General features: G+C 38.0%; 1 protein-coding gene across 1 annotated transcript in view; it reads right to left on the reverse strand.

Annotated features, from left to right (window-relative positions):
- The window catches only part of tous (testes of unusual size), a 196,028-nt gene that overhangs the window by 151,087 nt on the left and 27,689 nt on the right, over positions 1-17,252 (reverse strand). The gene's annotated exons all lie outside the window — the stretch shown is intronic.

Raw genomic sequence — 17,252 nt, forward strand, 5'->3', positions numbered from 1 at the left:
CATTTGCCCATCAATCTAGCTTATTCAAATCCTCTTTCAGGGCTACCACACCTGCACTATTACTAATAATCCTTCCCAGCTTTGCATCATCAGCAAACAAACAACTGAATATCCCCTTGCAATCCACTGGCAATGTCATTGATATAAAGGTTAAACAATATAGGTCCTAGTACTTGTAACCCTCTGCCTCCTTGAAACTGCTCCACCATACACAACTCTCTGATACCTATCAGACAGCCAATCCTGAATCCAGTTGACCAATCTGACATCCAGACCCATGTGCTGCAACTTAAATATCAGCTTATCATGTGGCACCCTGTCAAATGCCTTCGCTAAGCCTAAGAAAATTGCAGTATATGCCTTTCCCTCATCTAATGTTCTTGTAACTTTATTATAAAAGGCTAGCATATTGCTTAAACAAGAGAGCCCTTTCACAAATCCATGATGACTCTCACAGATAACATTACCCTCATCTACCCAATGCTGTATATGGTCCCTCACTACTTTCTCCAAGATCTTAACAACTACTGATGACACACAGACTGGCCTATAATTAGACACTTCCAGTCTGTTACCACCCTTATCCCTGTACTTTTCTAAGCTGTCTTAGAAAATCAGCCTATTATTTTAGCAAATCAAAATTTTAAGCTGGTTTCTGTGTAACTTTATGAATTTATTCAGCCTGGTCCTTTACTTGATAATGATGATGCCAGCGATTGGTGAAAAGAATGGGATAATGAGATTATGTGTATCCATGATCTCATAATATCTTGTCTTCAACAAGTAAGAGGGAATGATGTGTCTGTATATTGTCACACTCAGGGTTCAAGTGTTGTTTTAATTTAACTTTTCTTCTATTTGCATTGACAATGGCTATGAAACTTAGCCAAAAATTTAGTATGTAATAAACAAATAGTTTACTTATCTAATTATTCTGTAACTAATTTTTATCATTATGTCGTATTCTTATGTCTCTATATTTCATTTTAGTTAACATGTCATGGAGGCAACAAAAGGCATCAGAAAATCAGATTATGAACAGTGTCAGCTTAAGCTGCTCTAAGGGATAGCAGTCACAGTGTTCTTATGTTGAAGATTATGAGTAATTACGTGAGGATATCAGGTAGAAAGGGATATATGTAGAATTTTAAGCCTAGAAGTTATAATTAGACATAGAAGACAGCTTTTGGAAATACAATTGGAGGTATGAATGGAGGGGGGTTATAATGCTTGTGAACTAATAAGTGATACTTGAATTCAGCAGTGAGTAAGTAAACTGCTTGGAAAAAAGTCAACAGACACCCTTTGGGCAAGGTGCATTGTAAAGATGCCATGTAAAGAGTCATATCTTTTGTAGCCAGTTAAATTGGAGGAATATGATGCACCTAAGCCAGTACAACTGTGTCTTAGTGAAATGGCTGTGACAAGGGAACTGACAGCATTTGAAAGAGACATTGTGATAAGATACCATGTTTCAGGTCTATCTGTTAGGCAAATTGTTGACAAACCAGGCCATTAGCGATACCATGCTGAGATGGAAACACAGGGAGTCAGCTGCAAGCATAGCCTGCACACTAACCGAACATGACCGTAGAGTGCTATGAAGGATAATATGTAAAAACTTCCAGTCATTGGCTGACACATTGAATGGGGAGTGGTGCAAAGAGTATGTACAGTGGGACTTGGATACTTGGAAAGCTGTGTTATGGAGTGATGAATCATGTTACACCCTCTACCAAGCAGATGGACAGGTGTGGGTGTGGTAGATGCCAAGTGAAAGTCTCTTATCAGAGTGCATAACCTCAACTATGAAATTTGGAGTGGCAGTGTGATAGTATGGTTGTTTTTCCTGGTTTGGCCTCAGACCTCCATTTGTCGTGCTGCCATGAACACTGAACTCCAAGAAGTATCTGAACATTCAGGACATTGCAATGTTTCCTACTTTGTGGTATTTCTATGGAACTGACCACTGTCTCTTTCAGAAAGACAATGCACCATGTCATAAGGCTGCTGCTGTAACTGCATAGTTTGTGGACACAAACATCACCACACTTGACTAGCCTCCACAGAGCTCTGATCTCAACCCTACTGAACATCTGTATAATGAACTAGAGCATTGGGTGAGGTTTAGGACCTCATTACATGCCTACAGGAAGAATGGTCCAAAATTCCCATTGATCGCTATTGTACACTTGTGGAAAGTATACCCCATAGGATTGTTGCAGTCATTGTAGTGAAGGAGATCCTACATGTTATTAAGATGGGTGCCATGGCATGGCTGTGGTGTCCATTAACTTCTTTCCAATCAGTGTATATTCTTAAGCTAAAATTACTCCAGTTAAACATAAAAATACATATATGAACACAGTGTAAAGATGTTAAATTAATTATAATTAATTATGCAAATAAGTTTGCTTAAGTTTCTTAAGCCATCATTAGTGTAATAAAATAGAATTGAGAACTGAGAAATTGCCTTAAATATGTGATTTCTTTAAGTTATTGATTAGTTGTTGTTGTTTTTTTAGATTAGGTAGCATATTATTATTATTATTATAATTATTAACATCTGACCTCCATGGAGTCAGAGACTCATCATGGGAGGTACACTATTGCACACAATGCTCATCCAATCATGCTTTAAACCGATTTAATGTGACTACATTCACAACCCTCTCAATGCAAAGAGCCTGCTCCTTGCTTCTCTGCTCACACTCTCCTTATACAGTTTCTAGCAATGGCCTCTTGTTCTACTCCCCTTCTCACATTCTATGAAAAATCTCTTCCATGTCAACCTGATAACAACCCCTGACTAGCTTACATGTCTCAATCATATCCTCCTTCTTCCTCCTATTCACGAGGCTTTGCAATTTTCATTTTCTCAATCTGTCCTCATAATCCTCATTCCAAAGACCACTGACCACCTTTGTGAATCTTCTCTGGACCCTTTCCAACATATGAGGCCTGATCAAGGCCTTATACATTGTCATCATAACCTATTTATTTCTGCATCATTTCCATTATCCAATGTGATGTATTCACAACTTGTGCAATGTGGTTCCTGAATTTCAGGTCCTTGTCCACCACCATCACCACTCCCAAATCTCTCATCTCCTCTACTTCCTTTAAAGTTTCTCCACCAAGTGTATAATATGCATCCCATCATTGCTTACTAAATCTCAAAACCTTACACTTTGCAACATTGAACTGATAGTTCCACTTACCTGGCCATTCAAGTCCTCCTGCAAAGCCATAACATCTGCTTGATTCTGCATTGCTCTCCCCAATTTTGCATCATCTACAAACAGCTGCAGATACTATATCTTTTGCATGTAATTTCAGTTACAACTTCTGACTCTGAGAGCCAGGTTTCACTAATGCCAACATTACTTTTTTATAGAACATTATATTTTTACTATATTATTGTGTGTTTTTTTTCTGTTTTTAGTAAATCTGATAATATTTTTTAAGATATATTGTTAAATTAAGATAGTTTTTAAAAATTGTCACCAAAAACTGGGCAGAACAAGAGAGCAGTATCAAAAGCTAAAGATAACAATATAATAGAAACCAGTAAAGAGAACCTTTATATTGTCGACATAAATGAAGAAAAATTAACATATGAAATTTCAAGATTAAAAGGAATAATTCAAAAATCAACCGTGGAATTGGCGAAAACAGGAAAACATGAGGAGTAAAACATTAGGAAGGAAGCAAGAAAGTAAAGAAGTAAGTTATCAAGGAATAATAATGGTAACAATGATGCTAATAATAATAACATCAAGGTAAGTCAATAAAAATATAAGTACAGTGATTCAATAATTAAATTTGTGCTTGATTAAGGAGTCACTACATCAAACTTCTTGGGAGCTAAAATAAAGGATGTAACAAATGCAATAATAAAACAGAAGAGAAAAGTAAAAGAGATGGTAATGCTAGTTGGAACTAATAATTCAAGTACTGACAAATATAGTATGAGAGAAAGGAAATAAAGAAGAAAGAAAGAAGGGTGAGAAAGTAAAAATAGTTAGTTTATTATTGAGATATGACAGTAATGAGGTAAGAAGGAAGGCAATGATGCCAAATTATTCAATGTGCAGGCTATGTAGAAAAATGGATGTGAGTTTATGGATGTGTGGAATGAATTTGATGGTAGAAAAGATTTATATAAGTGAGATGGCCTGCACTTGAATAGATTTGGCATCATGTGCCTAGAGAAATTTATTGGAATGAGACATAATGCAGAGAATCAGGGTAACTAGATAATCTTTTGCAGAATGCTGAGTATGTGTATTAAGTGCAACTAGGATTTGTAGATGTAATAGTGATATGGATGTCAATAAGCATGATTATGAATCTGCTGAATGAATGGACTACACTTTGAGTTAAGGCATTTTGAGTGCATGTGAGGAGGAAAAAGAAAATGTTGCTTAACTGCACCAAGCAGAATACAGATTTAAGTACAGTATAAGAAAAAGTGAGAATAAACACAAATGCCAGCAGCATTAGAAATAAAGTGGTTGAGTTTGCCTTGTGAATGTGTTGTGGCCTAAAATGATTGGCATTACTGAAACCTGGCTCTCAAAGTCAGAAGTTGTAACTAGAACTGCATGCAAAGGATACAGTATTTTTAAGATTATAATAATAATTCTGTGTAGCAATGGGTTTGAGGGCTACATAGTATGAAGTGGATACTAACAGGACAAAATATAAGTAAGTGCATCTAAGTAAGTGGATGCTGTTACAGACCTAGAGATTCAGTTGCCAGGAACAAAGAAATGCATCACCAAATTGCCCTGATGAGTACTAAATGAGTAATTATTATTATGGGTGACTTAAATTATCCAAATACCAACTGGGTAGCAGAAAAAACTCATGATGAGAATGAATGAAAATTTATTAAACTGTTGTGTGACAAATCTCTCAAGCATCATGAGAGAGAAGCTACTTGAGGATAAGAAGTATTAGATTTGATCATAGCATCAGAAGGTGTTTCAGTTAATCAGTTCATCAAGTGGTGTTTTGCTGGAAGGTTTGTGTAAAGAAGGCTCCCATTTCAGTTTTTTTTACTAATTAAATGCAAATAAGTTATTACACATAAACATGTGTAAGAGTTGTGGTGGTAGTTGTGCACTTGCAATTTTTGTAGTGTGTGAGCTTGTTATTTAAGTTTTGTTTACAAAAAAAAATTAAACTTAGCACACTGATACATGGTGGTGCAAGACAAGTCATTGTGTGTGTCTGTGCAAAAGACAAATAAGGTAGATGGCATAGATTTCTCAAAGATGATATGGTGCCGTGAATGTAATAATACACATGTGTGGGGCGATACTGCAGATGTTTATGCGGACAGGCTAAACAAGAGAAAAGAATGAATGTGAGTATGTATGGTGGAAGTGCGATATTCTGATGGACCATAAGGCTTGCTTAAATACGAGTAGGGAACATGGCATCGTAATTGATACGGCAGTTGAAGACTGCACGAATATACAGAGATTGTGTGGAAATGATATAGTGTAAAAAAGTTTAATTGATGATAAAGCAGGTGATACTTTATGCAACATTAAAAAACAGAGTGAAATTAATGATAAAGTGGGTAATAATGACGTCAAAAAACAAAGTGCAGTTAATGGTAAGGTGATGAGTGGGGTTGATGGCAAACAAGTATGTGTGATTGGTGATAAAATAGTAAGAGTGAATGATAGCAAAAAAAAAGGACCCAAAATTTGAAAGTTGAGTTGGCAAAGATGAGGCAGACAAGGAGTGACATGAAGAGAACTGTAGATATATCTGGAAGAGTGAGAAGACAAAAATGAATGATGCCAGTAGGAAAATGGTAACAAAAGACCAGCATGTGGCAATTCAATTATTAGAGGTGTCGTAAACAAGAAGATACATAAGGTTTGTTCTCCTGGAGATAAAATGAATAGAGTGAATGAGGCATTGGATATGAGGAGTAAGTAAGCAAAAGAGCTGGTAGTGGTAATAGGAACAAAAGACTTGAATTAGAACAATGAAAACATAAAATTGGATATCAGGAGGTTGTTGAGAAGGATAAAAGATAATAGTGTGATAGGAAATATAGTCAGTATGTTGCCCAGGTATGACAGAGATGAAATGAGATGGAGGGCAAAGATTGTGAATAATATGAATAAAATGTGTGGGGAGAAAGCAGTGCAGTTCATTAATGTGTCAAATGAATTTGAAGGACAAAATGAACTGCATAAGAGTGACGAACTGCATTTGAATGGTTTTGGTGTGTCATTTGAGAGACTGCTGCTGAAAGAATGAGTGAAGAGGATGAATCTGAGCAAGTAAGAAGTAAGGATGGAGAGTAAGGATGGAGAGTAAGAAAGTAGAGATTGAAGTGGTGCTTATGAATTAAGAAGTGGGTAGCATGAGTGTAGAGAATAAGAGAACAAGCGTGCAAGACAAACTGGGAGACTCAGAGTGGACAGGGGAATACACCATGAGAAAATTGATGCTCAAAAAGGATGTGATGAGTGTGTAGACAAGACATAAAGGGAAGGGGATGACTCAGGATGTAGAGAAAACAACAGGATTTGAAGAATGTTCTGGGATGAGTAAGGAGAAAAAGAAATAGATCGAGTTAAGTATGGTGAAGTCACATCTAACAAGTGGTATCAGTGAAACTTGTTATAGATCCAGGAATGAGCTATATGTTTGTAAACAAATGCCAGAAATATCAGAAACAAGGGAAATGAAATGGTTGTATTGATTGAGCTTGTTCACACAGAAATCATTGGCATAAGCGAGATATGGTTGGATGACGAGGACATCCTGACAGGAATACAGATGGAAGGGTGTGATGTATTTAAATAGTAGAAAGGAAGGTGGTGTGCTATTAATGATAGAGAAAAAGTTATGTCTATATGAGGTAGAGATGCAAGGGAGAAATAGTGGTAATTTTTTTGAGCCAGTCTGGTGCGAGATAGAGGTTAAAAGAATGAAATACTTTGTTGGATGTTCCTATAGACCTAGTAATGTGGAGGAGAGTGACCAGGAAATGTATAAGCAAATTAGCCTAACAAATGAGAAAAGGGTGATTTTAATTAAAGAAATATAGACTGGAATGATGAGATAGTAACTGGAAGAAAAGAAAATGAGTTTTTTGAGTTTTTAAGGGAAAACTACCTAAGGCAGTATGTAACAGATGGCACATGAGGTTTAAGGGTCCTGGATTTGATCATCTCATCAGAGAATGTTATTATAAATGAGGTGTCAAATCTCTCTCCAGTTGGTGAAAGTGAACCATGAAGTGATTATCTGAGTGGGTGCTGGCATGTCAGGACTTCTGTGAAGAAAGGGTATATATGGAACTGCAAGGCTAGCAATTATGGGAAGCTCAGAAGACAGCCTGAAGTTGTAGCATGGAATGAGGAATTGTGGAAATGAAATCAATGCTGCTTGGGTGATATTCAAGAACTATCTAGTGGAAACAATGTCTAAATGTATTAAAAAGATTAGAAGATTAAATAAGGTGGGTATGAAATAGATGAATGTAGAGATTAAGCATACAATACTGAGAAAAAAAGGCATTATGATGGCAACATAAAAGGAGTGGTAATAATCAATTCCATGAGAAATACAAAGAACAGGCAAGGAGGGTGATTTGGTTGGTAAAGGTAGTAAAAGCTCAGTATGAGCATTAGTTAGCTAATGAAGCCATAAAAAAAATAAAAAAAAAATCCCAGGGAGTTCTTTTGATAGTAACCAGCAAAAATAATAATGATTATTTTAGGCGAGCACTAATTGAAGAAAATGGTATAAAAACAACTGCTAAGGAGAATATAGTCGAGGTATTTAATCAGCAATTCACAAAGATCTTTCATCCTTGTGAATGTGACACCATGGAGAGTTTCAGATCAGTCGATCAGGAGGAGAGACTGACTGTGAGTGAGGAAGATGTATATGAATTTATTATTATTATTTAGGCATCCATGGAGTCAAAAGACTCATCGTGGGAGGTCCTTCCTAAGACACACAAAGTCTATCAAGACTCATCGAGGGGAGGTCTCCCTCTGAGAAACACAAAGTCTATCATACCACTCCTTAAACTCATTGACCGTTCTCGCTTTCACCACTCCATCAGGCAATGCATTCCATGGTTCAACCACCCTCCATGCAAAGAAACCACTCCTCGCCCTCTTGCAGTTTCTTTTCGTAACTTCCAGGGATCGCCTCTTGTCATCACTCCTTCCTGTTGTTCAACCAAGCGAAAGAACTTCCCAGTGTCAACCCTGTAATCACCTCTTAACAGCTTAAAAGTCTCAATCATATCACCTCCCCTTCTTCTATCCACCAAGCTCTGCAGTCCACATTCCCTCAGCTCATCCTCATAACTAACATGATACAGTCCTGAAACCATCTTTGATATCCACCTTTGTACCCTTTCCACAGTTAATTAACCCCACCCCTTCAAATCCTGGGGACCAAATCTGAGAACAATAGTCTAAGTGTGGTCTGATCAGAGACTTATAAAATGGAATGATAACCCTTTTATCTCTGCAGGTCAGTGTAATTCTCATAATTGCAGCAATCCTCTGTGTTACCTTCACCGCCTTTGCAATATGTCCCATAAATTTCAAGTTTCTATCAGTCATCAATTCCAGATCTCTTGTCTCCTCTACTCCCTCCAGTATAACTCCTCCCATAGAATATGTAGCATCCCATCGATGTTTCCCAAACCTCAAGACCTTACATTTTGCTGCATTAAACCAATATCCCCTTTCATTTGCCCATCTAACTAGCTTATTCAAATCCTCTTGCAGGGCTACCACATTTGCACTATTACTAATAATCCTTCCCAGCTTCGCATCTTCCACAAACAACTGAATATTATCCCCTTGCAATCCACTGACAATGTCATTGATATAAAGGTTAAACAATATGTTTAACTTATGGGATCCTCTAGGATCCCACTTGTAACCCTCTGCCTCACTGAAACTTTCCTACCATACATAACTCTCTGATACCTCGGACAGCCCATCCTCACTCCACCCAGATCCATGTGCTGCAACTTAAATATCAGCTTATCATGTGGCACCCTGTCAAATGCTTTCGTTAAGTCTAAGAAAATGGCAGCATATGCTTTCCCTCATCTAATGCTCTTGTAACTTTATTATAAAAGGCTAGTATATTGCTAAAACAAGAGTGCCCCTTCACAAATCCATGATGACTCTCACGGATAACACCACCCTAATCTGCCCAATGCTGTATATGGTCCCTCACTACTTTCTTCAAGATCTTGACAACTACTGATGACATGCAAACTGGCCTATAATTAGACACTTCCAGTCTGCTACCACCCTTATGCAATGGCACTATCTTACCTTCCTTCCATTCCATGGGCACTTTCCTACAGCCAGATTTTCATTGAAAAGACAGGTCAAAGGCACTGTCAGTTTCCTAGCACATTCTCTCAAAACTCGTGGTAAAATACCATCCAGTCCCACAGTTTTACTGACATCCAGGGTACTCAAGTATTTGGAACACACTCTCTCCTGCACCTCTAAACCTCGTACCTGCCCTATTCCTCTAGTATTAAAACTGAATCCTCCAGGATGAAGTACTCCAATAAAGTGTTCATTGAACAATTCCAGTATGTCCTCTACATCAGTCACTCTACTCCCATTTTTATCCCGCAATATCATTCTTGCACAGTCATTTCTCCTAATACTGGCCACATAGCTAAAAAAAAATTCCCTAGGATTTTCTTTGGATCTTAGGGCCAATCTCCTCTCATATTCCATTTTTGCCTTAATTATCATACTAGTCACTCTCCTGTGTCTTATATTCTTCATGCATCTTCTCTTCACCTGTCTCCTTATATCTCTTCCATAGGCTCTTTTTCGCATGCAATTCCTGATATTGTTTGTCATCCACTTTACACCAAATTGTGTCCTCTTCTTCACTCGTGGTATACAACTTACTATTTCTGCTAACAAATATTCTTTCACAATTTCCCACACACTAATGATATCCCAGCTTTCCAATTCCTCCCTCCATGAAACTTCCCCAAGTTGACGTCTTAGACTATTATAATCACCTGCGAGAAAGGTGGAGGGAATGTGTGCAGAAAATGAGGAATTAAAGTGTGTTTCAGGTCATGAGTGTGATAATTTTGTTGAATGTCAGAATGTAAACAATAGCGATATGATAAGAAATTGTGAGGTTGTACCAGAGAGCTGTGAGAATGAATGTAATAATACAGAGCAAATGAAGGGTATAACGAATAATAAAAAAGATAAGATAGATGGAAAGAGTGAGATCGCACGGTTGAGTGGAGCGATACATAGGGCAAAGCGGTAGCTGAAGCGTATGCACGTGTCTACCGAGTGTACCAGCCAATAAAAAAAAGTATGATAGGAAAAATAAGAGTATGATCGTGAACGTAAACAAATTGAAGGAGCGAGTGCTGTATGGAGATTCGTTAGTACAAGGCGTGATAGTTGAGTTTGACAAAATCGTACCAACCTGGTGCGACCATTAAGGAAGTAAGTGAGTCTATTAGGGAGCAAAAGCAAAGGTGAAAGAAATGATAGTAGTGCCAGGTATACGAATGATTTGAAAGGAGATAAAATGGATATGATAGAGGAACTGAAGGAATTGTTTGAGGTAGCAAAAGAGAAGAGTGAGAGAGTTAGGATGGTTAGTCTGTTGCCACAGTATGACAGTGAAGAGTAGAAGGAGGACCATAATTGCTAATGACTTTATGCAGGATGAGCGGTGTGGAATTTGTGGACGTGTGGAGCGAATTCGATGGGCAAAAGGATCTATATAAGATGGATGGTTTGTATTTGAATGGGTTAGGTGTAAGAAGACTTGAAAAAATGTTGTTGAATGAAATGGATGTGCAGAATCAGGGAAACTAGATTTATTAAGGGGGGGAAGTAGATATGCAGACTTTAGGGAGGCAGTTGAGTGTATGAATGAGTACAATATGCCCGAGCAAATAAGGAGGACAACAAATCAGAATGGGATAGTTAGTATAAGGCATCAAGGTAGGGATGAGACTAACAGGCTTCTGCAATTCATGTATACTAATGCTAGGAGTATTAGGAACAAGAAGAAAGAATTTTTAGCCTTGGTTGGCACTTCCAGACCACAGGTTATTGGCATTAGTGAAACATGGCTGACTGAAGATGATATAGTTAGTGGGATTGAACGTGAGGGGTATAGTGTGTTCAGGAGTGACAGGGAGAATAAAATGGGGGGGAGGAGTATTATTGATGATAGCTGATGAGCTGCAGCCAAAGAAAATAGAAGTTGAATTGCAGGATAGAGAAAAGAGCACATTTGAGGCCATTTGGTGTGAGATTGAGAATAGCAGAACAAAATATACAATTGGGTGCTGCTATAGGCCAGGTGATGGAATATATGGTGGAGATAGTATGCATAAGCAAATAGAAGAAATGAGTGAAAGGAGGGTAATTATTATGGGAGATTTCAACTATGGTAACATTGAACGTGTGGACAGACATGTGTTCGTCGAACATGTTGTTTATTATTTTAACGGTATAATAGAACACAGAAACTAAGTAAATAATTAATTTATTAACTTGATGCTGATATTTCGCTGGTATTATAACCAGCATCTTCAGAGCACAAAAACACTGTTTTCATTGGGAAGTTGGGAAGTCGGGCCTAGCAGACCATGCTCTGGATACCCCTGCACACAGGATCAACTGGAAAAACACAAAAATACTACACAGAAACCCATATAAATCAGAGAGATTGTTCTTAGAGGCGACAGAAGCCCTAAAACACACTCCAAATCTCAACAAATATGGCTGTATTAACTTGCCGAAGATCTGGGAGACAGTCATATTAAGAAAAAACTAGCACTTTTCTGGGACTCTAGTAATATATGATAGCGGTTTTTTTTTTTTTCAGATAGAGGGCGCCAAAATCAGGACTCGAGTCTTTGTGTTGATGCTACAATTTTGTTTAAGTACACCATGTTGTTTTAGTCTCACGTATTGTGACAAACAGTGTTTTTGTGCTCTGAAGATGCTGGTTATAATACCAGCGAAATATCAGCATCAAGTTAATAAATTAATTATTTACTTAGTTTCTGTGTTCTATTATACCATTAAAATAATAAACAATATGGTAACATTGGTTGGAAGGAGGAGAGGACACATAGGAGGAAGGAATTGTATTTTATCAGTTATTAAGGGATAACACTCTGCGACAGCATGTATTGGAAAATACTAGGGGGAAGAGTGCTTGACCTAGTAATTGCATCTGAGGATTTGACTGTAACGAATATGACCACATTGCCACCAATTGGTGAGAGTGATCATAAGGTCTTGACTTGGGAGGTGGCTAAAGGTGTGGAATTTACAATTAAGACAGGGTATATAAGAGAGGGTGGAATTATCAGGCTGGTAAGTATGGCAAGCATAGGAGTTTGATTGGTTCAGTGCCATGGCATGTAAAACTGCAAGGACTATGTTGATTGTGCATGGGAGGCAGTTAAAAAATTTATTTAAATTAAGGGGATATTAAATCCCACATTGTTTCAAAACCGAATAAGAAACTCAAAGATTGGAATCAAAGAATTTCATGCCGAATATAGTAACTATAAAAGTATCAGCGACTACTAGCATAAGCTAAAGCACGTAGTACAAACTAGGATAACTCGTAGTAAAGGTGGAGAAAGTTCTGATCACTATTCTTAGTATTTTCCATAATGTAAAACCCATCTCCTAGGAAATGTGTGATGTTATACATTATGGTGGGAGGTCACTACCCAGACCGGTTTCAATCTTTATTGAGATCTCATCAGTGAGTAGCTAGACCAAAATAATACTAAGGGTATAGCGAAAAGAACTTATATACTTTGCTATACGAGTCGAGAAAAAGGTGTACCCATAAATTATTTAAAATAAAGAGCCAATAGGCATCATTTTGGCGATGTAAACATTATTTCAATTAAGGGGATATTAAATCCCACATAGTTTTAAAACCAAATAAGAAACTCAAAGATCGGAATCAAAGAGTTTCATGCCGCATATAGTAACTATAAAAGTATCGGCGACTACTAGCGTAAGCTAAAGCACGTAGTACAAACTAGGGCAACTCATAGCAAAGGTGGAGAAATTTCTGATCGCTATTCTTAGTATTTTCCATAATGTAAAACCCATCTCCTAGGAGATGTATGATGTTATACATTATGGTGGGAGGTCACTACAAAGACCGGTTTCGAGTGACCTCCCACCATAATGTATAACATCATACATCTCCAAGGAGATGGGTTTTACATTATGGAAAATACTAAGAATAGCGATCAGAAATTTCTCCACCTTTGCTATGAGTTGCCCTAGTTTGTACTACGTGCTTTAGCTTACGCTAGTAGTCGCCGATACTTTTATAGTTACTATATGCGGCATGAAACTCTTTGATTCCGATCTTTGAGTTTCTTATTTGGTTTTAAAACTATGTGGGATTTAATATCCCCTTAATTTAAATAATGATTACATCACCGAAATGAAGCCTATTCGCTCTTTATTTTAAATAATAGGTTAAAAAAGTGTTTGCAGGTGGCAATGGCTGACTGTATACCTAGAGTCCGAATAATAAATCAAGTAGGGATTAAATGGATGAATAACACCATTAAGCTTGAGCTGCAAAAAAAACAACAACTGTGGGGGGAATTTAAGAAGAAAGGTGACCGGCAGGCACATGAAAGGTATAAAGCCCAGGCCAGAAGGGTAACAAGTGTGGTAAGAAAAGCAAAAGCGGATTATGAAAGAACATTAGCCATGCAGGCTAAAGAGAATCCCAAACAGTTTTTTCGATATGTTGCAAGTAAAAGAAAAAATGTATACAGCAGATTGATTTTAAAGAATGCCGATGGTAGGGAGGTAACCGAATCAGGTGATATAGTAGAATTACTGAGTGAGCACTTTGCAAGAGTATATCATCAAGGTGGTGATATTGCAGAAATGGAAGATCCAACAGCTTATATGGGAATTGTGGTGAATGAAGTGGAGGTGAATAGTCTATTACAAAACCTCAATGTCAACTCATCTGCGGGATTGGATGGTATACCAGCTCGTGTCGTACGAGAAGAGGCTAAAGAATTGTCAGTGCCTTTGACCATTTTGTTTAATTTGAGTCTCGGGTCTGGGTTAGTCCCGAGGGGGTGGAAAGAGAGGAAAATAGTTCCACTGCATAAAGGAGGTTCTAAGACTGCTGTTGAAAATTACCGGCCAAACAGCATATCAGGAATTGTTGTCAAGGTCTTGGAAAAAATATAGTCAAGAGGAAAATACAAGATTGGATAGATGAAAATGGGATACTGTATGGGGGACAGCATGGTTTTGTGAAGAGTAGATCATGCCTCAGTAACTTGCTCACGTTCTATACCACAGTGACGGCTGAAATGGATAAGGGTAACGGATTTACAGTGATTCTACTGGATCTTGCTAAAGCTGTTGATAGGATACCACGTGGAATTCTAATCAGTAAACTGCAGCATATGAGAATGGATATAGGGTTGGTGAGATGGATAGGAGGGTAGTTGATGGTGAGATAGCAGAGAGTGGTTTATTCAGGAGTAGAGTCCAAAAGACGACTTTTGACTAGTGGTGTGCCGCAGGGTTCTGTTCTTGGACCACTACTGTTTGATTTGTTCATTAACGATATAGGAAAGGATCTGAAAGGAACTGTGCATCTGTTTGCAGATGATGCAAAGTTGGGTAGAGCAATAGTGAATGCTCAAAATGACAAAATTTTGCAGGATGATTTGGATAGTTTAAAGGACCGGGATAAGGAGAATGGATGTCAATTTAATGTGGCAAAATGTAAGGTTTTGCATTTTGAATAGGACTGGTAGTGGGATGACTAGGGGCCATCCATGGAAGCTTGGTAAGAGTTGGTTAGCAAGGGTGTTAGAGCTAGGATTTTTACTTGGAGAGTGGTAAATGAGTGGAATAAGCCTTCAGAGTCTGTTGTGGGTGCCACGACTGCCAATGAGTTCAAAGTGAAGTATGATAGATATTGTGTGAATGTTGAATAGTTGTTCTTGACATGATGTTGGACCTCCCTCGATGAGTCTAAGGACTCCTTGGAGTTGCCATAATAATAATAATAATTCCACATACGTTCCCATCTCTTTGATACTCCTGCATGTCTATTCATTTTCCAAGTCAAAACCATATGGCCACTCTCTCTAACTGGTGGGAGAGATGTCATCTCAGTTATTAGCAACTCTTCTGATGCTATAACCAAATCCCAAACTCTTGAACCTCTTGTTCCCTCTGTTACATGTTGCCAAAGACATTTGTCCCTCAAGAATTCTAGAAATTCCATTCCTTTATTGCTACATGCATCTTCCCTTCCCCAATTCATACTGCTGTAGTTAAAATCTCCCATAACAATCATTCTTCTTGCAGCTGCCTTGCTCAACTGCCTAAACATCTCCTGGTCCCCACCCTCTGTGTTCCTGGGTATGTAGCAACACCCCACTAAATATCCTGTCTTGCTCACCTCTACCTCACACCATATGCTTTCAAAATCATTAGTGTCACTGCCTTCCAAAGCCTCCACTCTTAGAGGACATAGGTCGTCACTTATCATAAGCAGTACTCCACCACCACCACACTTTCCCTTCCTATCCTGCTGAAAAATGCTGTATCCAGCGACTTCTATTCCTGTTATTATATCCTCATCTGTCAACCACGTCTCAGTGATCCCAATAATTTTTGACTTCATAATGTATTTTGAAGAAATGTACCAGGAAGTTGATATCTGCGTTAACATATTTGTTAAGGCAGATATAATATGAGTCTTACACTGGGTCAAGTTCCAAAGGAGTGGAAGGAAGGCAAGATTGTACCACTTCATAAAGGAGCTGACAAAAGTCAAGCATCAAATTATAGGCTAATCTGTATTATGATTATGATTAAAGTGTTAGAAAGACTGATGAGAATCAGGATCCAGAATTAGGTTGACAACAATGCTATTATCTTTGATAGATGGCATGGACAGGCTAAGGGGAGGTGGTGTTTTAGTAATCTACTTCTTCTTCTCTCTCTCTCTTCCATCATCTATGTGGATGATGATGATGATGAGGCCAAACGAACTCTTTCTATTTCTGTCTGTCCCTGGAGAGTCCAAACAATTCTGTCCCATTTGGTGTCGCTTGTTGTGATTTGGTATTGAAGTCCTCTTTTATTTTGTCTATTCATCTAATTCTGGGCTGCTCTTTGAATCTTTTATTTTCCATTGTTGTATATAGGGTTTTAGTTGGTAACCTTTCTGTGTCCATTTTGGTTGCATGGCCAAACCATCGCAGTCTTCTTTGGATTTTGTTATTATTCTTATTTCTTGTTTTACAAATAACAATTTCTAATGTCTTCGTTTCTTAGTCTATCCAGCAGTGATACTCCAAGTAACATTCTTAGCCAACCCATTTCAATAGTTAATAATTTTTCTCTTCAGATTTTTTGAGATTCCAGCATTCGGTTCGATAGAGAAGTATTGGGAGGACCATTGTCTCATAGATTTTTTCTTTCATTAATTGTTTGATGTTGCTTGACTATATTAATGATATCAGCAAAGATTTGAAGGGAGGTATTCAGTTGTTTGCAGATGATGCAAAGTTGGGGCGAACTATGAAGAGTAGAGAAGATGTTGTGGCCTTATAAGAAGACTTGAATAAATTGAGTGATTGGGAATGGTGATGTGAGTTCAATGTTGCAAAATTTAAGGTTTTAAAATTTGGGAAACAAAGATGGGATGAAGAATTTATGCTTGGTGGGGATATTATTATTATTATTATTATTATTATTAAACAAGACCTCATGGAGTCAAAGACTCATCTAGGAGGTCCTTTTATCTCACACACATCTCATCATACCGTGTCTTAAACACATTCAAACTCCTTGCAGACACCACACTCTCAGGCAAGGCATTCCAATCACTCACAACTCTGCACGAAAAAAATCTGCCTCTCACTCCCCTACTCACACCCTCTTTATACAGTTTCCAGGGATGACTTCTGGTTCTCCCCTGATCTCCCACTATTCTCTGTAGAACTTCTCCACCATTGATCCTATAACAACCCCTTACCAACTTGTAGGTCTCTATCATATCTCCCCTCTTCCTTCTCTCCACTAGACTCTGCAAATTACATCTTTTCAATCTTTCCTCATACTCGACATTCCAGAGGTCAGAAACTACCTTAGTCAGTCGCCATTGGACCCTTTCCAACATCTCTTCAT

Source organism: Typopeltis vanoorti, chromosome 21, assembly GCF_054136105.1.
Source record: "Typopeltis vanoorti isolate ZY-2024b chromosome 21, IOZ_Tvanoo_1.0, whole genome shotgun sequence".
NCBI lineage: Eukaryota > Metazoa > Arthropoda > Arachnida > Uropygi > Thelyphonidae > Typopeltis > Typopeltis vanoorti.